The 24,990-nt window shown below is 36.8% G+C and overlaps 1 protein-coding gene across 3 annotated transcripts in view; it reads left to right on the top strand.

The window, feature by feature from the left end:
- The window catches only part of LOC131427652 (protein disks lost), an 828,850-nt gene that overhangs the window by 259,222 nt on the left and 544,638 nt on the right, over positions 1 to 24,990 (top strand). Inside the window, exon 4 of one of the 3 annotated variants that reach the window (XM_058591039.1) lies at positions 9,659 to 9,844. The exons of the other annotated variants lie outside the window; for them this stretch is intronic. The gene's annotated coding sequence lies outside the window, so the exon portion shown is untranslated. The remainder of the gene's footprint in view (positions 1 to 9,658; positions 9,845 to 24,990) is intronic. 3 annotated transcript variants of the gene reach the window in all.

Here is a 24,990-nt window from a genome sequence, read left to right as displayed (position 1 = left end):
TCGTAAGTAAAAAGTTCAGGTGATGATTGATCGGATCGTTTACTACCTTTGCGTATGTGAGCAATGTTACATACTACATACTTAAAGACTGTCCCAGAAAGCATGGACGCACATTGATTTCGCTGTAAATAATTCATAAGTGTTAGATATTCAAATTTTATTCGATATACTGACAATATTGTAGACTAGCTGGCGCACCTTTTTGCGAACGTTCCTCAATAAATTCCATACAGACTTCTTGGCGACGAATTTGGACACTTTTTTACAATCTTTTTCGAACTGTTGAATGGTTTCGGCTGCCGGGACAAGTTTCCTAAGATGTGCCTTCGGTAATGCCCAAAATTCCTCAATTGGTCGAAGTTGTGGGCAATTTGGTGGATTCATGTCTTTTGGGACGAAAGTGACATTTTTGGTAGTATACCATTCTACCGTTGATTTCGAGTAGTGGCAAGAAGCAAGATCTGGCCAGAAGACAACAGGATCCTTGTTTATGGCTTCGAATCATGGGTAGAAGTCGTTTTTGTAAACATTCCTTAATGTATATTTCGCTGTTCATTGAAGCAGTGATGATGAAGGGTTTCGAAATCTTACCGCAGCTACAAATTGCTTGCCAGACCATAGCTTTCTTACCAAATTTTTCGACTTCAATCGATGTTTCGGACTGGTTCAACACTTGCCCTTCTCGCACTGTATAATATTGTGGTCCCGGCAAGAATTTGTAATCGAGTTTCACGTAGGTTTCGTCGTCCATGATTATGCAGTTCAAATTTCCAGCAAGAATCGTATTGTACAGCTTTCGAACCCTCGACCTGATCGATTCGATTATTATTATCGATTATTTCGGACTACGTTTTGGTTGTTTCTGCTTCTTATAGGTTCGAATATTCAAACGTTCTTTAGCACGAAGAACCGAATAAATTACGGTATGCTTAAATTTACGTCAAGCGTAAATTTCATATTTTCTAAGAGTGTATTTAACTTATCAAATGACGCAATATTCATTCAGTAATAGCCGTTCAACCGAGAAGGTTGTGTATAGAAGCGTACAGTTTAATAACGCTGGTTAGTTTAGACACGTTAAATACGACAACGGTTGAACTACAGGTAGAGACCTGTTGGCAGCAGCCGTTAAAACGTAAAATCGTGCTGCATAAGAGAGCCCTAGTGCTGGGCCAAGCTGGTGAAGGAAACAACAAAGGGCGTTTCCCAAGCTCTACCCAGGCCACAATATACAGCCACAAGTGCTGAGCAGGAGAGTGCAAAGGCACATTGAAGAAGAAGAGTGCAAAGGCACACAGAAGCAGGAGAGTGCAAAGGCACACCGGTGCGAAGGCACTTCGGTGCAGAAGCATATCGGTGCGGAGCACAAGGAAGAAGGAGACAAGACAACTCGGTCTTTCCACTGCCATACAACACGCAGGTATACACCGGTGACCTGCGCGTGTTACAGCTGGCGAAGACGAAAGCAAATCGGAATTCGAGTGGTGCTGGATGTCAGGTAGCAGTAGCATCACATCATATTCTATCGCTACAGTGAGCTTCAGCATTGTATCAACGTCCAGATACATCCAACAAGAACATCTAGAGCAACGAGGATCTACACGGCAGTGCAACGGAGATAGACAACAATTTCAAGGTAGAAGTTTTTTCTTTTCCTTTTGATTGAGTACTGTGTAGTGTTGGTTTCATTTCTTATTTTAAAGTTTGATTAAAAATTTTAATGTGAACGATGAATCCATGGACGTAAATCCTAGCATGAATCCTATACCCCCACGAACGAAAAAATATCAGGAGAGCTCTTCTGGGCCTTGGATAGTCTTTTTTAGACGTATATCAAAGCCATTAAACATTTACCAAATTTCTAAAGGTTTGACATCACGATACTCTTCAATCAAAGAGATCATAAAAGTAAAAAACGATAAAATTCGTGTTGTGGTAAATAATTTGAAACACGCGAATGATATTGTCTCTTCGGAACATTTCATTAAAGAGTATAAAGTTTACATACCCTCCAAAGATGTCGAAATTAACGGTGTTGTTACCGAAGCGAGTCTTTCGGTAGATGATTTACTCAAGCATGGTGTTGGTCGTTTCAAGAACTCTATGCTTGAGGGTGTGAAAATACTGGAGTGCAAACAACTGTACTCAGTAGTTTATGAAGAGGGAAAAAAAGTTTATCGCCCATCAGACTCGTTTCGAGTGACATTTGCCGGATCTGCGTTGCCGTCCCATGTCTATGTCGATAAAATTCGCCTCCCTGTTCGGCTTTTTGTTCCAAATGTAATGAATTGTACGAACTGCAAAAAATTCGGACACACAGCTACTTACTGTAGCAATAAACCAAAATGTATTAAGTGTGAAGGACCTCATAAAGATAATGATTGCAACAAGGAAATTGAAAAATGGATTTATTGTGGGGAAAGTCCTCATGAGGATATTTCAGTATGCACTGCATTTAAAGTGCACAAAGACAAAATTAAGCTTTCTTTAAAAGCACGGTCTAAGCGCACATATGCAGAAATGCTTAAAACGGTCATTGATGTCCCCCCTTTGGAAACCGAAAACGGGTTTTAAAATCTAGAGGAAACAGAGGACTCTGACTCTGACGAAAATAGTGAAGGTAATTCGTTTATCACTACCCAAGGGTCAGTTAAGAGAAAGAAGTCTTCTTCCAAATTACCAAAAAAGACACCTAAAGTTTCATCTTCAAAAAAAGATCCCCGTGTTCAACAAAAAAAGTCAAAACCAAAGACTGTGCCTCCTGGTCTGTCAAATTCACAAACCAATCCAGGATCTAGCACAGAAAAAGGTAATAATCCTGTGGGCTCCATTTCACAGCCACCAACAGGATTACTGAAGTTTTCGGAAATTGTTGAATGGATTTTCTCAGCATTCAATATATCTGAACCCTTAAAGACCCTCATAATGGCATTCCTTCCAATAGCTAGAAATTTTTTGAAGCAGTTATCAGCTCAATGGCCAATTGTCTCAGGTTTTGTATCTTTTGATGGATAATTTATCACCCGCCGCAAATGATACAATCACTGTCCTGCAGTGGAATTGTCGAAGCATCATGCCAAAACTTGATTCATTTAAAATTTTATTGCATAGTCAAAAATGTGATGTATTTGCTTTATGCGAAACATGGCTTACTTCAAACATAGCTTTAAATTTTAATGATTTTAACATTATACGTCTCGATAGAGACTCTCCGTATGGTGGAGTGCTTTTGGGAATTAAGAAATGCTATTCCTTTTATAGATTAAACATCCCTTCAACTTCTAGTATAGAAGTTGTTGCTTGCCAAATAAACATTAAAGGCAAAGATATTTGCATAGCTTCGGTTTATATTCCTCCAAAAGCACAAGTTGGACAGCAACAGCTTAATGAAATGGTTGAAGCCCTTCCTGCACCACGATTGATTCTGGGGGATTTAAATTCGCACGGTATTATGTGGGGTTCCGTTTACAATGATAGCAGATCATCTTTAATACAAAACATTTGTGACAATTTTAGCATGACGGTATTAAATATGGGTAGCATGACACGGATCCCAAGACCTCCGGCACGCCCAAGTGCATTAGATCTATCTCTTTGCTCAACATCAATTCGACTAGATTGCACCTGGAAAATATTGCCTGATTTACACGGTAGCGATCATTTACCAATCATCATCTCAATTAGCTGTAACAAATGTATTGCTAATTCAGCTAGTATTCCATATGATTTGACAAAAAATATCGACTGGATTAAATACCAAAGTAGAATCTCTAGTATTTTGAATTCAATGGAAGAGCTCCCTCCACTTGAAGAATATGACTTCCTCGTTTGTTCGATTCTGGAGGCAGCAGAACAATCCCAAACTAAACGCTTTCCTGGGCCAACGACTAACAGATGGCCTCCCAACCCCTGGTGGGACAAAGAGTGCTCAGAGGCTAAACTCGCAAAACAAAATGCTTGCAAGTCGTTTCTAAAACGGGGAGGAGGAACTCCTCAGAATTTTGAAAAACTTATGGCTTTAGAAACCAAGTACAAGAGCATACTTCGAGCCAAAAAATGTAGCTATTGGAGACATTTTGTCGAAGGTTTGTCAAGAGAAACCTCAATGAGCACTCTTTGGAATACGGCCAGACGAATGAGGAATCGTAACGTGGGCAATGAGAGTGATGAATACTCGAACCGATGGATATTTGACTTTGCTAGGAAAGTTTGCCCAGATTCTGTTCCTACGCAAAGCATTATACGGGAATCTCCTCCAAATAATGGTTTTATTAATAACCCATTTTCAATGATGGAATTTTCTATAGCACTCTTGTCTTGTAACAATAACGCCCCTGGGTTGAACAGAATTAAATTCAACTTGATGAAGAATCTGCCCGACCTCGCAAAAAGACGTTTGTTGGAATTGTTCAACAAGTTTCTTGAGCAAAATATTGTTTCGCCTGACTGGAGACAAGTGAAAGTTATCGCCATTCAAAAGCCGGGGAAACCAGCTTCCAATCACAACTCATATAGACCCATTGCGATGTTGTCCTGCATCAGAAAATTGTTCGAAAAAATTATTCTACGACATCTCGACACTTGGGTCGAGACGAACGGTTTGTTGTCAGATACTCAGTTTGGCTTCCGTAGAAATAAAGGGACGAATGATTGCCTTGCATTACTTTCGTCTGACATCCATATTGCCTTCGCTCAAAAGCAACAAATGGCATCTGTATTTTTAGACATTAAAGGAGCATTTGATTCAGTTTCCATTGATGTTCTTTCAGACAAGCTCCACCAACATGGACTTCCAGCGGTTATAAATAATTATTTGCACAACCCTCTGTCAGAGAAGTGCATGTATTTTTCACATGGCGATTTGGCAACATTCAGAATTAGCTACATGGGTCTCCCGCAAGGCTCATGCCTCAGTCCGCTCCTCTATAATTTTTACGTGAATGACATTGACAGCTGTCTAGTAACCCCATGTACACTAAGGCAATTGGCAGATGATGGCGTGGTTTCAGTTACTGGGCCCAAAGCTATTGATCTGCATAAACCATTGCAAGATACCTTAGATAACTTGTCCGTTTGGGCTGTTCATAAAAAAGCAAAGTCTTGGCATTACATTCCTTTTGTGGAATTTGGCCTTTCTGTTTCAACAGACTTCGCAGCCGATTCTTAGTGTACAGAATCATTGCATGGCTAGTACTATGGATCCTACTGACACTAAGAACCCTTCCAGGTCGGGGCTCGAACATACGACAACTGGCTTGTAAGACCAGCGTCCTATGCACTGAACCGCCAACCCGGGACAATTGGGCTGTTCATCTTGGTATCGAATTCTCTGCGGAGAAAACAGAGTTAGTCGTCTTTTCAAGAAAGCATGATCCCGCGCAGCTTCAGCTCCATATGATGGGAAGAATGATCCAACAGGTTTTAACTTTTAAATACCTCGGGGTGTGGTTCGATTCCAAATGCACGTGGGGAGGACACATTAGGTATCTGATAACGAAATGCCAACAAAGAGTAAATTTTCTTCGAACAATAACAGGATCTTGGTGGGGTTCTCATCCGCAAGATCTAATAAAATTGTATCAAACAACGATACTTTCAGTGATGGAATATGGATGCGTTTGTTTTCGTTCCGCTGCAAACTCTCATTTTATCAAACTTGAGCGAATTCAGTACCGTTGTTTGCGAATTGCCTTAGGCTGCATGCACTCGACACATACAATGAGTCTTGAAGTTCTGGCGGGAGTTCTTCCATTAAAAGATCGATTTTGGGAGCTTTCATCACGCCTGCTAATAAGATGTGAGGTACTGAATCCCATGGTAATTAATAATTTCGAACGACTAGTCGAGCTTCGATCTCAAACAAAATTTATGACAGTATATTTTAACCATATGTCACAGGAAATCAACCCTTCAAGATATATTCCTATCCGTGTCAGCATCCTAAGTGCCCCTGACTCAACTTTATTTTTCGATACATCCATGCAGCGTGAAGTGCGTGGAATCCCGGATCAATTACGCTCGACGGAAATCCCAAAAATATTTTCAAGTAAGTTCAGGCATATTGACTCTGAGAAAATGTTTTACACGGACGGATCGCGAATTGAAGAAGCGACAGGGTTTGGTATGTTCAACAATAATGTTTCGGCCTCATTTAGGCTTCAAGAACCTGCATCTGTTTATATAGCAGAGCTAGCAGCAGTTCATTATAGTTTGAGTGTAATCGTCACATTATCTCCAAACCATTATTTCCTCTTCACAGATAGTCTGAGTGCAATTGAAGCCATTCGCTCAATCGCTGCTGGCAAAAATGAACCGTTTTTCTTGGGTAAAATAAAACAGTGTCTGAACGACATATTGAATAATAATTATCTAATCACTATAGTCTGGGTCCCGGCTCATTGCTCCATTCCAGGCAATGAAAGAGCCGATAATTTAGCCAAACGTGGTGCTATTGAGGGTGAAATTTATGAGCGACCGATTGCTTTCAACGAATTCTATAGTTCGTCTCGCCAAAGAACACTTGCCAGCTGGCAAGCATCTTGGGATAGAGATGATCTGGGTCGGTGGATGCACTCAATTATTCCGAAAATATCGACAAAGGCATGGTTCAGGGGACTGGATGTGAGTAGGGATTTCATTCGTGTGATGTCCAGACTCATGTCCAATCACTACACGTTAGATGCACATCTCCTTCGAATTGGGCTCTCCGAGACTAATCATTGTGCTTGCGGAGAAGGTTATCGGGATATTGATCATGTCGTTTGGACATGCGTGGAGTATCGTGATGTCAGATCTCAACTAATAAATTCTTTGCGTACCCAAGGTAAACTATCCAATATCCCAGTTCGAGACATTCTTGCTTGTCGTGACCTTTCATACATGAAACTTATTAATCATTTCATAAAGAAAATTGGAGTTTCAATTTAATAAAGGCCCCTTTTAAGACTTAGTTCTGATCCCAGCTGCGTCCATGAGTTCAACCAATAGCTAAATTAGAATAAAAATTATGTAATGATACAAACAAACTCGAAACAGTTTATGAAATTATCAACAAAATGTCTGAAAATAACAGCTTATTTTATAATTTATAGAAGTTAATCGTTTGGTTCAAATAATATTTCCGAGTAGATTTCATAATTAATGACGAATTACTTAAGATGATATTTAAGCTATAAGAGAATATGTTTTAATAAATTCAAAACGTTGTGACTTTGTTAGAATTAAATTAGGATAAGAATATTATGTAAAAGTGATGCTACGGCGAAGAAAAACTTATGTAAACTGCCTTAAGAAATAAACGTATTTATGGAAAAAAAAAAAATGACGCAATATTCTATTCGTACAGAATTTTACCGGCTCCGAGTGTAATTTGCACTCGGTTACCAAGTGCCATACCGCTGTATGGCTTTATATGTATCAATTATTCACAAAGCAGATGTGTGTTTCTGTGGTTCAGTCTATTAACAGACGTGCGTTGTGATCAAATGTTTCTCGGTTCAAGTCGCGCTGTTGCAATCGATCTTTTGTTTTGCCTTTCTCATATAGAAAAGCTATGCAATCACTGTGAAAACCGACTTTTTAACCGAGGCCATATACCATTCGACTCAGCTCGTCGAACTGAGCAAATGTCTGTGTTTATATGTGTGTGTGTATGGGACCGTTTGTGCATGTGTGTCACAAAAATAAGCACTTACTTCTTCTACTAGTGGTCAAAAAGTACCTGGAAACGCTGAAATGGGAAGTCTTGCCCCACCCGTCGTATTTCCCAGATGTCGCCAATTCTGACTCCCACCTATTCCGTTCGATGACACACGGCCTGGCAGATAAACATTTTCAATCTTTCGAAGAGTTGGAAAAATGGATTGCTTCATGGATAGCGTCAAAAAAGGACTCCATTTTTCGAGCCGGGATCCGAAAATTGCCGGAAAGTTGGGAGAAAGTTGTCGCTAGCGACGGACAATACTTCGAATAATACATCTGTAAGCACTTTTTCGCAATAAAGCTTTAAATTATGGAAAAAAAACGGCGGAAGCAAAGTTGTACACCTAATACAAAGGAAGCTCCGATCAAAAATCAGTTTCTCCACCAAATCTTTTACTTTTCTATACAAAAAGGTGATCGTATGATTCTTTAGGCTACCATTAAATTGAGGTTTTCCTATATCTCCAGTGTAACTAAAATAAACTCAATGACAAAGCAGTTCACAGACTGAAAAATGATATATAATGTCGAATTCTACCCCCAACGGATGTTGTGTCGTGAATTTGCTCTCTTTTTTAATAGCAAAATATTTAACACTCCTTACACCAAGCCTCAAAAAGTTACGCGAAACACCAAGCCTCAAACAAAGTTAGAACGGTAACTTTGAGCTGCCATAGCTCAGCTGTTTTTCAACGAATCTCAATAAATTTTACACCCGAATTTTGTACAGTTCGCAGATTATTTGAAGTATGTCATTATTAACAATCGGTTAGGAAAAATCAATGAAAATGTGAAGTTTTTTTTCACGCACAAAATATGCCCTATCTGCATTTATGCGGCACCAGCATTGTGAATAGAATTTTTAGAACTTCAACTTTCTCGCGTCATAACTTTGTTGTTAGTCAACCGATCTTCGAAATTTGTTCACCATTGGAATGGTACTAGTTTCAGAAATAAAATGCACTAAAACATACGTAAAATAGAGTTGTCTACCTAAAGTTATAGAGATGACCTATAACTTTTTATACATTATTCGATTGCTAGTCAATGCTAAGCTTATGCTAAGCTGACGTTTTTGCACTATCAAAAACAACCTGAAAATATACAGTGTAAATGTAAACAGTGACAAATATTACAAAAAAATTATTTTTAACATATAAATCAACAATGAAAGCGATGACTTGTACATTTTTGGCTCTAAATTGTTAAAATAATTATCATAAAGATTGTTTTGATGAATAAAATTATATATTCTCTCAAAACAACGTAAAAAGTTGGTAGAAATACATTCAATTTCTATCAGCGGAAATATATTGCCTAAAAATTTCAAGCCAGAACTGTTACGTTATTGACTAATATAATTTATAATTGTTTATATTTTGAAATCAATTTATTTACAATTTACTCAAAAATGGAGGCTTCGATTTTTGTGCTGTACTAAAGAATGAACACATAGATCCAAATAATTTTTATGTACATATAAAACAAACTCAATTAATATCTACTAGAATTTTGAATTTGTCCAACATTTGCGTAGAATCTAAAAAATCGGTGCAGGATCGGAAATTTTAAAATTTTTGTTATGCTTTCCACGTTTCAGTATACACTCTAACCTCAATTTACGCGCAATGTCGTGGATGCGTAACTTAAATTTCGCGTAAATTGAGATTTTATTGTATCAAAATATGATTTCATACTTCTATCGTTTGCAATCAATCGAAACTATAATTCTTAGAGACTCATATTTTGAATTTCACCAATAGATTGTTAGTTTTTAGATAAAACAGAAATTCTTAATTTTTGCGATGGCTTTGTACAATAAGAAAGTAGAACTTGAACTCGTGGCGTAATGATGCCTTTCTCATCATCAACTAGTATAACCTACAGAGTAAAGCAGTTCTCAGATTTCTTCGATAAGACCATTTCTGAGAAAATGAAGTGAGTTCCACTATTGCAGGTACCTCCGAAACAGGAGTCCGGGAACCGGTACAATCGAAGTCGGTTCGAGAAAAGTGACTGGGATCCATTTCCGAGTCTATAGTCACGATATCCGGTCGTTAATCGAAAACCGGGAATCAGAAAAGCCGACATCAATTTGTTTAGCCGTCTACTGACAATGACTATCGATTGGACTAATTTTGAGGTAAGTTTAGAAATTAGTTAACGTGTTTTATTTAGCGCTTTTAGTAACGGTATAAATATTTTAATAATCTTCACCCTGTAATTCCTCAACCGGTTGTCCGGAATTGGTGTCGGCTGAAATTCAGGAATTCAATATGGGACCACGAGACTTTTCATTTGAACTTATATTCATTTGTGAAAATTTGTCAATCCATAGCTGAGGAAAGTGAGTGAGATTCATCTTGGAATAAATGAACACTTTTTCCGGTGCTTTCTGAATTGGAAACCGGGAATCAGGATAGCCAGAACCGGTTTATTTTATTTGTCCACTGATAATTACTACCGATTGGAATAGTCATGCGGTTAGTCTAGAATTTTATTTATGTTTTTTTGTTTCGCCACTTTAAGTGATTGTATTAATTTTCAACAGACTTCACCTTATAATTCCGGAACCGGAAGTCGCATTCTGATGGAACTTTGGAGTTTTATATAGGACTATGAGACCTTTCATTTGAACCTAATTTTGGTTAAATCTGCCACGCCATCGCTGAGCAAAGTGATGAAATAATTTGAAATTGTAATTTTTATACTGATCACCTTGTAATTCCGGAACCGGAAATTGAATCGAAATGAAATTCAGGAACTTTGTATAAGACATTTATACCTTTCATTTGAATCTAAGTTTGTGAGAATCGGTTCAGCTATCTCTGAGAAAAGTTAGTGCACATATTTTCATTTTTTTTGCACATATCATCCTGTAATTCCGGACCCGGAAGTCGGATTCGAATACAATTCAAGAACTTCATACGGGGTTACAAGACCTTCCATTTGAATCTAAGTTTTTGAAAATCGGTTCAGCCATCTCTGAGAAAAGTGAGTACAAAAAATGTTACATACATACATCAGAACAAATTGGCTCAAATGACACGTTCCCCTTGATAGCCCCTTGATACATACATACATACACACATACAGATATTTTGCGTACTCGAGGAACAGAGTCGAAGGAAATATGACACTCGGCCCTCCGGGTCTCGGTTCAAAAGTCGGTTTTCACAGTGATTGCATAACCTTTCCATATGATAAAGGCAAACAGTTTTGAAAATTTCTGTATTTATGCTGTTTGTTATAGATTCTCCTTGAGAACATTGAGTTTAATTTGTTATAAATAATCGTGAGTATTAATAACAATAATTAAGTGTATAAAAAGTGTATGTCATCGTTTTAATTTCTAAGCATTTTGTAAAAATAACTAAAATTTGACATTTTTTAGTGTTTGTCATTTATTTTTAGATGTTTTTGAATATAAAGAAACTGCTAGTTTATCCCTATTTGTAACTGATTTTATTAGCAATCCGATTATGTATAAAAACATATAGGTCATCGCTTTGAATTCAGAGATATTTACGACCATTGTTAAAAATCCCATCTTTTTTGTGGTCTCCTGTTTACAGTTTTCTCTATAACTTTAGGTAGTCAACTTTATTTTACGTATGTTTTAGTGCATTTTATTTCTGAAACTAGTACCATTCCAATGGTGAACAAATTTTGAAAATCGATTGACTATCAACAAAGTTATGACTCGATAAAGTTGGAGCTCTCAATATTCAGTCGCGACGTTGATGCCAAAGGAAACAAAATTAGATAGCAGATAGGGCATTTTTGCGCCTGAAAAAAACCTGGAACAAGAAAAATCATATTTTCATTGATTTCTCCTAACCGATTGTCAATAATGATATACTTAAAATAATCTTCGAACTGTACAAAATTCGAGGGTGTTAAATTTATTGAGATCCGTTGAAAAACACCTGAGCTATGACAGCTCAAAGTTACCGTTCCAACTTTTTTTCGGGCTTGGTATTTGGAGTGTTAATTACATCATATACTTTTACTACCGGCAACACTGCCTCCTAGAACACAGTCGTCTCGCTTTGATCCGGCTGGAAGGGTACAACAACAAGACTGCCTCAATACTACGAATCCGATCGAACCAAAGTAGGGGGAGAATCCGTGACATGCGTCGTCGCGAAATTGCAAATAGTAAATGTCTAACAGATGAATCAAACAAATTTTACTCTGCACTCTTCACACGATGCGTTTCAATCTTTCCTCCCCCTGTCAACGGTTCTTAATACACCGCACCGGCGATGGATTTCGGGACGTACTCTCACGGAACTCACCGTAAACATTCGGATGCGCTGCCGAGCTACGTTCAACTGAGCCTGCACTGGAAGAATGGAAATCGCTGAAAAAGCAGGAAACTTTGCTAATGCATAAATATTTAAATTCAAATCTTATAGGATAGCATCAGCACGAGGGAGAAAAATCTGGCTTGGTTGGGAAAAGGATGCGAAGATGGACAAAAAACGTGCACAGAATTTCAATGTTTGTTGCCAATATTTGGAGGTTATTTGGATAAAACGTGCCATCTTAAAATATTTGATTCGTTTCCACAGGTTTTAATAGCAATTTCATGAATTCGCCCAGTAGCTTTAAGTAAAACTGTAGCCGGCATATTCCGATCCTTCCTCTTAGTAGTTTTATTATTATAAAATTTCTTTTCTTTTCGAACTCGAAGCTAATAATACCAATTGCTTCGAAGTCTCTAGCAAGTAATAAATTATTATTACATTCCCTTCGAGATGTATCCCAGCTGCGGAGGAATCTTTTGGCAGGGTCCTGTTGAATATTGATTGGGGTAAATTTTCCCGTTGGCTCAGGTGACCTTATTTAATCTACAGTTTCTATTTTGGACAGGTTTTTGGTAAATTGAAGTACTCTACTCGAAGAAAGTCATTTGAATAATGATTCGAAACCAGGAAAAAAAATCCTCAGTCAACCGACATCAAAGCGACTATTCAACAGTCTGCTTTTGGGAAACGAAAAAAAAAATGTTGCTAATCATCTAGTGGTTTGGCAGTGTCTTTCTAGCAACACCCAATCATCTTGGTGTTTTACTATACTAACTAAAATCGATAACTATCACATTTCGAATAACGTAAGCACGATGAAAGTTGATAAAGCCACAGACATTATTCTCAACAACAGAAAAAACTTGGAGCGAATGAATGCATGGTTTTTTACCAACGAACCAACGCTCTTCGCCACTGGGAAAAGCAAAAACCTCGGAAGGAAGCAAACAGAACCGAAAATCAGCAAATCGTCCAAAGGACACTTGACTTTTCCGGCCCTCTTTATCTTTATTAGTGGGTAATCATGGCATCAGAAGATGAACGCTCATTACTGCAGGGATCAGAACCGACGGAAAAAAAACTTGAAAGCGAAGGCAAGAATTTCTGGTCGGCCAATCGGAATGGAAACTTTTCCGAATATAAGATGAAAAATCCCTGAAGTAATCAGACAGTATGCTTCAGGTTTTCTTTTTCGCTCTCCCTCTCTCTCTCTCTCTACTTTACCATTCATCCTTCGGTCACAGGAAATGAAGACTTTCCTATCTGTCATTCTGCAAATTGAACCGACACCCGATTTGTGTTTTGATTACAATCGGGCCTTGATTAATAGCCGTTGCAATTATTTTTAATTTCCATGGCCGCACGTTCGTCCCAGCAGGGCCTGCATCAAATTATGATAAAGCAACACAAAAAAAAAGAAGCAGCAAAATAAAGCTGATCCCCGGATTTAATGGGTGCGTGATGAAGAAAACTGCTAGAAAAACATAAATTCAAATACGTTTATGCTTTGTGGGGCAGAAGGGATTATACTTACTTTGTTGTCGGTTTGCAAAGTGGAAAGTTATGAGGAAAGCGAAGGGAAATTATTTTTCTTCAACTTTTCCTGCTGGAGTAGGAATAGGAGTAGGAAAGAGGTGAATTACTTCCCAGTTTTCATGCGCCTTTTTTTACTTTGTTGTGAATGTCTAGCAACCGGTAAGAATAGGAAGACAACAGGAGATTGAAGCCAACGTGAGGAACTGCGACGAAGCATTGGAACTTTGCTTTGGGGAAGCAGCTTCAAAGTCATTGATACAACCAACTTTCTTTTTGAGTTGTTCGTAAGAACCGATTTCTGCAAATAGTGCCTATGCCATCTAGATTCAAAACTGATTTTCGTCGTCAATACGTTTTATTTTACTAGGCGATGCCTTTTCAAAATTTACCCTGTAGAAGAATGGGTAGAACTTAATCGCTAATATCTCTTGTTGTATTTAACGCAACAACATAATTTTTTCTCCGTATCATCAAAAATATGCTCGTCATTTTATGATAAAATTCTCGGTAGTGTAGTGTGAGATAATCACAAATAACTCAAAATTGAAGTTTTCTAAAATGTTTGGTATGAACCAGCATTGGGGTGAAATTCAGTGCCAAAATAAGACGCGTAAAATTTTAACCGCATGAATTGAACGAATCATCGCACAAAGCGTATCGCGATAAAACCGACACATAGAATTACGGGATATTCTTAGTGGTTGAGTCCTGTTTACTTACGACATGTTTTGTTCACTAGTAAAACGGATACTGAGTATGTATGTTTATACCATGGTTATTTCAATTGACTAATATGAGGGAGACATATTTGTGCATGTTGTCCAAGATGGTCAATTTTGTCATTCAATTTATAATAAAAATACTCTTGTAATTGATTTTCTTTCCTGTTACTAAATTGTTCATTGTTTGTTACAGATTAAAACCACTGGCATGATGACAATACGTCATCCAACTGATTCGATCTATGTATTCTATAAAAGAACTGAATAATATTCAAGCAAGATCGTTTTACCTTTTTTTATAAATATAAAAATTACGCTATTGAATGGTTTTAAGATCGGATGTCGTGAACGCTATTGAACGGTTTTGAGATCGGAAGTTTACTTTTTGAGTTATACGAAGTTTAATGTCAAAATTTTCAGTTTTTTGACAATATCTGTCATAATTGACCATGAAAACAGAATATGTTATGACTTAGATTCCGCACGGTAATAGCTATCCAGAAAGCCATAGATTGTTAAAATCCGTCCATTTTTAAAGGAGATATCGATATTTTTGTGTAAGCGATTTTTTTTATGCCAGTAGTATGAGTTCTACTCGTTTGATGATAAAGCGATGTTTCGGAGCAAAGTGAAACACGATTTTCAATACTGTTTTATGCTATTGTTTCTTAGCACCTAAAAGACTATGCACAGCACCGTTTTTCATGACGTTCCGATTTTAGCACGGTTCGTTTTTGGCGACATAAACGTTCGAACATGACATATGTATTAGAAAGATTTGATGACAGTATTTTCAAATTCAAAACAGATTCATATTTATATAGATTTATACTGCTTGAAAAAACAAATGCTGGAAGAACACAACTTATTACACTCTTATACCATACGAAGAGGTTCGTCGAGATAAGAAAATTTGTGTGTGAAAAATAATTTCATTATAAAAACAATATTTGGGGTTGTTTAGAAATCCAAAATTGCGACATAAGTTTATTAGTATTCCTTGAAAGTTATTACCGTATTCCTTGAACCTGGTATTCCTTGAAAACACTATAGCGGAAGTCACCACAAAGAATTTTGAAACGAGCTCAAACATCGTTTATTGGTATTCAATCCGGAAATTTTTTAAGAATTTTAAAAATTTGCAAGGCATATCGATAATATGAAGATTGTTATCTTGAAATTCGAATCGACACCAAACATCGTTTTCCGACATCCAAAAATACCCATATTGTAAGGGTTTCCAAGAAATATCGATAAACCAGAAGTCGCCACCTTCGATTTCAGAACCACCTCAAACATACGACATCTACTTATGAATCCCGTTCCGAAAATACCCATATTATAAGGAATTTTAAGGAATATCAAGAAACCGGAAGTCGCCATCTTGGATTTCCAAAATACCTCAAGCATCATTTTCCGAAATCTACTTTTTAAACTCGTTCCAAAAATACCCATATTGTAGTAGTTTCCGTGGAATATAAATGAACGGGAAATCGTTTTCATTGTATGCCAAAACCTCTTTCCACGAAGTTCGTTAAAAAAGTTCACGTTATTTGAGATTTGGTTCGTAAAGAGAGTTACGTAAATAGAGGTAACGTAAAAATATGTGTACGTTAACGGTGGTTTGGGTGTACTTTTAGTGCTCGCTTGACGAGTAGACGATTTGTTGCTTCAATTTAATTTTCCAATTTAATAATGAATTTGACCATTGCATTTTTGATTTAAGCGGTCTCTGTAATTTTTTGCTCTCGTGTGTTCCGCCTTGTAACCAGTTATGTCTCTGACGTTACCCTTTCGCTGTTTGACTTTCTCATATAGAAATGTTATTCAATCACTTGAAAAATCGACTACCAAAAATAGGCCCAGAGGGCCAAATGTCATATACCATTCGACTCAGTTCGCCGAGCTGAGAAATATCTGTGTGTATGTATGTGTATGTGTGTGCGCATGTGTCAAATAATCTCACTAGATTTTACCTGAGATGGCTGAACCGATTTTGACAAACTAGAATTTAAAATAAAAGTCTCGTGGTTCTATACGGAAGTCCTAAATTTCATCCGGATCCAACTTCCGGCTCCGGAGTTATGGAGTAAATTGTGTTAAATATTGTACACCGTCACATAAAGCGGCGAAACAAAAACCGTAAAAAAAGAAACTGGACTAAAAACTACACAAATCGATAGCAATGATCAGTAAGCATCTAGACGTACAAATTCCGGCTATCCTGGTTCCTGGTCTTCGATTAACGACGGGAGATAATAGTTATATGCCCAAAAATGGATCTCACTTACTTTTTTCAGAGATTGTAGAACCAATATTCCCAATCTTAGGGTCAAATGAAAGGTCTTATAATCCTACTAAAAATTACTGCATATTTTCGAATACAACAAAAATTTGCACCGTAGTATATTATACGATGTAAAAAAGGCATAAAATCGTCGGAATTTGAATAAAACTAGTAGAGTTGATACGTCATGTTAGTTGATGGCCATACGAACGAACATCGATTATACTAGTTCTCGGGTTCCGGTGCCGGAAGTTCTTACAATAGTCCACTTCTTTTGTTGTGTTTCATTCTGAAGGCTATACTAGTTCATGCACAAACAATCCCTTGATTCCTTTCAAGAATCGAACAGAAACATTTTGAATAGAATACTACAGTATTATATATAGACAAAGACTTGGCATTACATTCCTTTTGTGGAATTTGGCCTTTCTGTTTCAACAGACTTCGCAGTCGATTTATAGCGTACAGGATCATTGCATGGCTAGTACTACGATACTACTGACACTAAGAATCCTTCCAGGTCGGGACTCGAACATACGACCACTGGCTTGTAAGACCAGCGCCCTATACATTGAGCCGTCAACCCGGGCTATTATATGTGATAATATGATTGATATGAGGCATCATTACACCACTAAGTGGATTAAAACAGGGTTCTTAAGCTGAAATTTACGAACGAGATACAGTTTTCGGAAAATAATTATAGAGCTGCCATCCCTAAATATAAGGACACAAAAAAACACTGATTTATATCGCAGTTGTCTTCATGAAGAATATTCAGAATAAAGGTTTTGAATTGTAATTTTGTTTTGATGCAATATCGATATTTTTTACGAATACCATTTTGTTCACCATCTCTTTATCTCTGTTGCATAAAATTTCTCAATTGAGCAGATTAGAAGGCATTTGGGTGAACTGATGTCGGCTTTGAAGAAATCCGCCCCGTTGTCTTGATATTACTGTTGCACTTCTCTGTTGTAGTGACAGCTTGCCAAATCAGACCAAAGCAGGTCCAGTGTGGTTGTCCATTGAGTATCCATTGCCATGTACGTCACGAAAACCTTTGCCTTTTTCATACAGAAAGCCTATGCAATCACTGTGAAACCCGCCTTTTTAACGACAGTAATATACCACTCGACTTAGCTCGAAAAACTGAGCAAATGTCTGTGCGTGTGTGTTTGTATGTAACAAACTTTTCTTGGAGATGGCTTAACCGATTTTCATAAACTTAGATTAAAATGAAAGGTCTTATGGTCCAATAGCCTGCTATTGAATTTCATTTCGATCCGACTTTCGGTTCCGGAGATACACCAAAAAATGGAAAAAATATGCACTCACTTTTATCAGAGATGGCTTAACCGATTTTGACAAATTTAGATTCAAATGAAAGGTCTTATGGTCCAATAACCTGCTATTGAAATTCATCTGAATCCGACTTTTGGTTTCGATGTTACAGGGTAATATGTAAAAATTAGAGAAAAAATGTGCATTCAATTTTCTCGCAAACGGCTAAACCGATTTTCACAAATTAAGATTCAAATGAAAGGTCTTGTAGTTTCCTAACAATATTATCCAGATCCGACTTTCGGTTCCGGAACTAAAGCGTGATAATTAGAAAATTGCCAATTTCATGAGTATTTTTTCATGAACCATGGCCAAAACCAGATACAAATCCCATAAAACTTTCTGATAAATTCATCTAGTTGGCAGAACTTTTTAATATGTGGGCATATAAACTTAATTCGGCACTTTTCCTGTTCCGAAAGCACCGAAAGTAACTTCAAAACTTCAAAAATACAACTCATTTCGATTTCTCAGCGATGAACTGAAGTCTTGGTTTAAATTAAAGCTTACATTGTCTCAAAAGCTACTGTGAAATTTCATTCAGATCCGACTTTCGGTTCCGCAGTTACAGAGCGCAGAATGTCAAAGCTTTTAAACTACCATATAGATTGACAGTATGTACAACACCGGTACGTGCAACGTGGCAGTAGAAAACACAACAGTAAACGATGCGTGGTTTGTTCTATTTCGTACACGCTATAAAGAAAACGAAACGGTTGCGGATGTCTGCTACTGGTGTGTGATGTTGGTAAAAGACGGTGCTATTAGTGATAAATATTTTAACTATTTTATGAAAAGTGCGACCGAAAGAATAAAAGAATGTCAATGAATTGAACTTTATTTGAATTACAATCATACATCGGAATTTCAAACTTCGCGATGTAAATGCACTTCTCACAGCCGGTAGTGCAGTAATACCGTGCCGGTGGTGTAGTGGAGTTAATCATAATAATTATAATAATAATCCTACTGCATATTTTAGGCTGGTGATTTTCGCTGTTTAGCTTGCCTTACATATGCAGAAGTAACAAAAAGGCAGGTTTGATCAAAATAGAGTATGAGGTAGTACGTCTAGGTGTAACTAGGTTCAAAATTGTTCCAATTTGTAGATCATATTTGTTGCTGGCAAACGAAATAACTTCGGCTGTGCCGATCATCTAAATCCGATTTAGGAAGAATTGAAAATAGTGATCATAAACTGCAAAAAGGATCTCACTCACTTTTCTTCAAAATGACCGAATTACCTTTTCCAAACTTATAGGCTGAAAGTAAAAGTCTTACACAATTCCTGAAAGTGTTGTGGATACTACTTCCGATTTCGGAGCTACGCGATAAACATGATCAGTAGATTTTGTTAGATTAAGTTTGTTTCCTATTTCTTTTCAAAGAACAGTTGTTTTTGGGTCATCCGCAGAAATATTTATGATTTTATGAGTAATATGAGAAAGGTATCATTGCACCACTAAATGGATTGAAACAGTTTTATTTGTCCGCAGTTGCAAATACCTTGTCAGATCATAACTTTCTTGCGAAATTATCGACATAAAGGAATTTGAACCCGATAGTGACATCATCTCGGCCAATGACTTTATTGTTCAGGAAGCTACACTTAATCCATCTTCACGTAAATTCCGTCGTCCCTGAGGATGGATCCTTCGTATTTTGTGAGAACCTTATTAAACTCACTTCCGGGTACATCTTTTGGCTACCAGATTCGGTTTCTTCAGTCTTTTCTTAAATTGTATACTGATCCAAATACGGTGCTTTGGCTGGCATTCAATTTATTGACGATTTAATGATATCTAAAAATCGGTATAAAATTACTGTATTTAAAAACAAATGGTACACAGTTATTCCAAAACCTGTTGCAGAGAAGCCTCTATACCCGATCAGATGGTCGAAACATGTTTATAACAAATTGGGATATTTATTTCACATAACAAAATTGGTTGTATATTTGGCTGGTTAGCTGTTAAAATAACAAAAATTATATCTAAAATTGGCTTAGATGACAACTAAATTGTAACAAAACTTAATATGTTAATATCAATATTATATCCAAATTTGTTATGAATTCTGTAGGTTTTTCAATTATTATTACCAATTTTATGGTGCGTAAGATTTCACCGTGCAATTCTAAAAATAGATTTTTATATGCCATACAATTGCATACCTTTAGGCGATTTTGCTTGAAATAAAAAAAATAGCATCCGACAATCGGAACCGAATTTCAACCGGGAAGATTGCGATTGCCAACTCACACTTCGAGTACACGAGACTGTGAAGGTTACCTATGAGTGGATGGAAATATCACCAATACATGATAAGCGGTGTTTAATAATAAGGCTGTATGCAGATGGTTTCCATCGTCGCACACTTCTTGCGTCGCTTCTTTTTAATCAGTGAGTGATCATGTAAGCGGGTTTTTGCGCTACAGATTGAAAGTTGGTTTGTCTGTTTTAAACTGTGTATTCCTGTAAATAATGGCATACGTGATAAATCATGATCGCAGAATGACTAAAATAGCTACTTTGTCTAAATTGAGTGCTGAATATTTCTCACAGGCTATTCCTGGAACTGAATGATTTAATTGATAAAGGAGAATAAGTATTCTATCTAATTTTTGTTCTTCTTTGTACTCGTAGCAGTGAAAGTAATTTTTACAGCCCCTTACGATAATAATGAAATTTACTCTACTAAATATAAAAGTGGCAGTTCAAAACTGGAGGAGGATCTTTTAGCGACGGAAGAGATTAAATGAAATGTAATTGCCATTGTTTCTTACACGGTAAACTACATGCCACTGATACCACTAATAACATGTTCGTGCATATTTTATCAATTCGCTCAATTTTATAAACACAATTGTTGTGCCTGTTATATAGATGTGAAACGGGATGTTCATAGGTTTGATGTTTGCCTATGTATAAAAATATTTTTTAAATGGCTTAGTGAAAATTTTATATGGCTTTAAATCAGTTGAAACAAACGGAAATTATTTTTAATACAATCGGAAATTATTTGGTGATATCTGTGAAAATAGCCACCATCCAAAAGTTTGCAAGTTTTCAGTTTATTTTAAAATTCAAGGCTAGTAATGAGTGATGACTGCAAAATTGTCCTACAGTGACGAACGTGAAATTTGCAATATTGTTTCGATTACACCCAAACCTCCGTTTACATAAACTTTTTTTACATTACCTCTTTTTACGTAACTCTTTTACGAAGCAAATTCCAAATAACGTAAACTTTTTTTACGAACCTACTTCGTAAAAAGAGGTTTTTGCATACAAGGAAAAGGATTTCCGGCTCATTTATAATCCACGGAAACTACTACAATATAAGTATTCTTGGAAAGACGTTTGACGAGTAGATGTCTGAAAATGATGTAAGAAGTGGTTCTGAAATCGTAGATGACGACTTCCGGTTCATTGATATTTCATGAAACCCCTTACAATATGGTTGTTTTTGGAACAGATTTGATGAGAAGATGTCCTCAAATGGGGTTTAAAGAGGTTCTGAAATCTACGATGGCCTCTTTGATATTCATTGAAAACCCTTACAGTATGGGTATTCTCGGAACGCATCGGATATGTAGATGTCGAGAAAGGATGTTTAAAATGGTTCTAAATTCCAAGATGACGACTTCCGGTTTATTGATATATTTTAAAACCGTAACAATTTTGATATTTTCATATCGGGTCTTATGGTTAGATGTCGGAAAATTTCGATGAAGTGGTAAGAGTTAGCTAAACAACCTGACATAGGCAAAAAGTTGACATCTTCTCATCAATCCTGTTCCAAAAACACCCATATTGTAAGGGTTTTTATGACATTTCAATGAACCGGAAGTCGCCATCTTGAATTTTGAAGCTATTCAGAACATCCTTTTCCTGCAAATACTGATGATTTTCGTTCCAAAATTATTTACATTTACATACGAAAAACTTTTTTTACGTTGAAAATTCCAAATAACGTAACCTTTTTTTCGTTGAAAATTCCAAGTAACGTAAATTTTTTATACGTCATTATTCGATTTACTAACCCCCGATTATAACGTAAATGGAGGTTTGGGTGTAATAGGTCAATTTATGTTGATGACCAAATAGATTTGCTTCGTTCTAACCGATCCCGGGTTCCGAAAATTGTAAAAAGACTACTAATTGCACTATAATAATGCAATAAAATGACGAAACGAACGACACATATAAACTCATTACTAAAATATGTTGTTTTTATATTAAAGATAGATGAACATTTTTTAAGCGAGTGCGCTTGTTAAATGTAAGAATTATTCACGATTAGTCTTTTATTCGATAATTCATACTTAAATCCTAGGAACCAATGGCGGAGTGTTGCTCTTCTCGAAATTTATATAATTTTGCTCAGTTGGCATAAGTGTAGAGTAGCTAATTGTATTCCAAATATCTGACCTATATTGGAACAAAACTATTTTCAAGAAAATTTTTGTGCTGTTTCCTAACATAACTTCAGTATTCAGCAATTTGCGTCAATATTTTGAAGAATTTTGTCGTATTTTTTTAAAAAAGCGATATGTTTGTTTGCCTCAAGGTGCGTTTTATCCCATCTTTCCATGTAAGATGTCAAGACGATAAACAATAATAAATATTTGACTTTAATAGTATACGTTTAAAGTAATTGTAACAGACTGTGTTATAATATTGATATTGTGCGTTATTATAAACCGAAATATAATGTATAGATAACTGAACATATCACATTTTGATAAAAATAACAACTGTTAAAATAATTTTGTTATAATTTTGTTATGTGCGTTTGATCGGGTAATAATATTTGAGTTTGGAAAATTTTTCTATAAAATTTGAATTTTTTATATAGCAAGCCCGTCAAATTCCCTTGTGGCATTGTTAACAGGTTTGAGACTGTTTTGATGTAATGTAAATGTTTTCCTTATTAAACAGTTAGAAAGTGTGAGCAACAAATTTTTGATATTTGTTAACGCCATATATAGGCTGAACTATTGTATATTGCTTATGCAAAAGATAGGAAGGTGGACTGCAGAGGATGAGAAATCATGTGTCTCAAGTGATTAAACATTGATGTTACATGGTATAGAACTTATAACATATTCCAGTATAACGAATGTGTTTTGTCTCTTTTATTCGTGAAGCTAAAAATATCGATATCGCTTCACTCTTAAGGGCTGAGGCCAGTAGGTAACCACGTGCCTCGCTCTGCGTATTACATTTCTCTCCACGCTCTCTCGCAAATGTGCAAAATGACTCTCGATGTGGCCGGGTGGCCAAGAAAGTTTTGATATTTTCGGTTACAAGTTTGACTACATCACATAAAATCCAATAAAGCTACCGCTTGTTTGGCAGCCTTTCTGAGCCGATTTTATTTCTCTCTCATTTTTCATTACGTTACCAGGAAACTGGAGCAGACAAAATGGCGCATGTATAGAAATCGACTTACCTTCACAAAAATAACATTCACTTCATTTTTATAGCGACAACACACAATGTTTTTATGCACTGATCACATCTAAATTGAATTATCTAGATATTGTCAGGATAGATTTTTGATGCATACCTTTGAAAGCGAAATATTCAATGAAAAAGTTGAAAGTTGCCGTTTTCGGCTATGCAATTCTTCCTTCAGAAAATGACCGAAATATATAAGATAGACATCGCTATTGTTCAACAGCAAGATTGTAGCCTACAATATCCTTTACATTGTTCTTGCTTACTAAGTTTTGATATTGTACTCACAAAAAAAAATTCCGTATTTTTTGCTTCCAACAAAATACTACCGTAAGCGCTCTCGTGGGGTACATTTCTACCCGAGGTCAACTTTAAAAGGTCGTAGCGCAGTAAAGGTTGACTATGATTAATGTAAACCACAACCAAATAACGGAGGTTTGAAGTAGCACAGGGGTAGCGTTCTAGGTTTAATCATCAGCTCAAGTTAGTTGTCGTATGCTCAATCCTCGTTCTGGAAGGATTCCTAGTGTCAGTAAAATAGTGACACCAGCCATGCCATTGTCCTGTACACTTACTGCGAAGTTCGTTGAAAGAGAAGGACAAGCTCCGCATCGTAATGTAGTAGCCTGGCTATACGTTATTCAGTTATCTCAAATATAACCAATAACAAACAAAAATATTCAATTATCGTGACGCTATTACAAACACAAAGCTCAAATAATTACCCGCTAGTAGCGGAATTAATTTCACATCATTTTCCAGCATGCTATGAATTGCGTAGATATTCGGTCTAATTACAATATGAAACCATGCCCTAATAAACCAACATCTGGAAGCGTTTTTTTTTTTCATTTAATTTTATCTCTATTGAAATCAAATTATCCTGTGCTACGCTCGTAAAACGCCGACGGCTCGAAATGTTTTCCCTTGTGTTTTTCAAAATCATGAAAACATTCTTTCCGTTGTCTCACAAACCACCGGTACGGAACGATTTTGGAGCATTACAAGAATCGGTCATTTGCACCATTGTATGTTCTACACCGCGCTCAATGTTCCCGAAAGAAATTGTAAACCTAATTAATTTATAAACTGATTCTTTTCGCAAGAGAACGACAAGTGAACGTAGCAGCAAACTTTTTCGTACATATCTGCCATCCTCGCAACCACCCAACCTCGGATGAAGGAACGACGAAAATGTTGCTTCCACCCCTCCCGCGTAGAACATAATTTCCGCGCAAAAGATGGCTAATCCCGTTTTGTAATTTTCCTACATTCTTTTAACATATCTTTCACGGTGGGAGTGTGATAGCTACAAGTTCCGAGATGTTCCTTCGCGATCAGATTTGAAGAGTGAAGTAACAAGTCGCAAAACATTTCCAAGTAGCTAACTTCCTGGTTATTATTTTTATGTCAAATCTGTCCTCTTCAACTTCCACCCAGACACCCAGGGGCACCCGAGGGTGGTGGTGGTGGAGAGTAGCTACAAAACTCCTTCGTCCATGTCATCGTGTCGCGTTGCGAAAAGGTACTAGCGCTGCTACAATTTGGCATATTTTTTGTTTGGATTAGCCTCGGCAAAACTCGGAAAACATCTGCGGAGCTCGTACTCTCCGATCCTGTAT

The sequence above is a fragment of the Malaya genurostris genome, chromosome 2, assembly GCF_030247185.1.
Source record: "Malaya genurostris strain Urasoe2022 chromosome 2, Malgen_1.1, whole genome shotgun sequence".
Lineage (NCBI taxonomy): Eukaryota > Metazoa > Arthropoda > Insecta > Diptera > Culicidae > Malaya > Malaya genurostris.
This window is presented reverse-complemented; position numbering and strand designations above follow the sequence as displayed.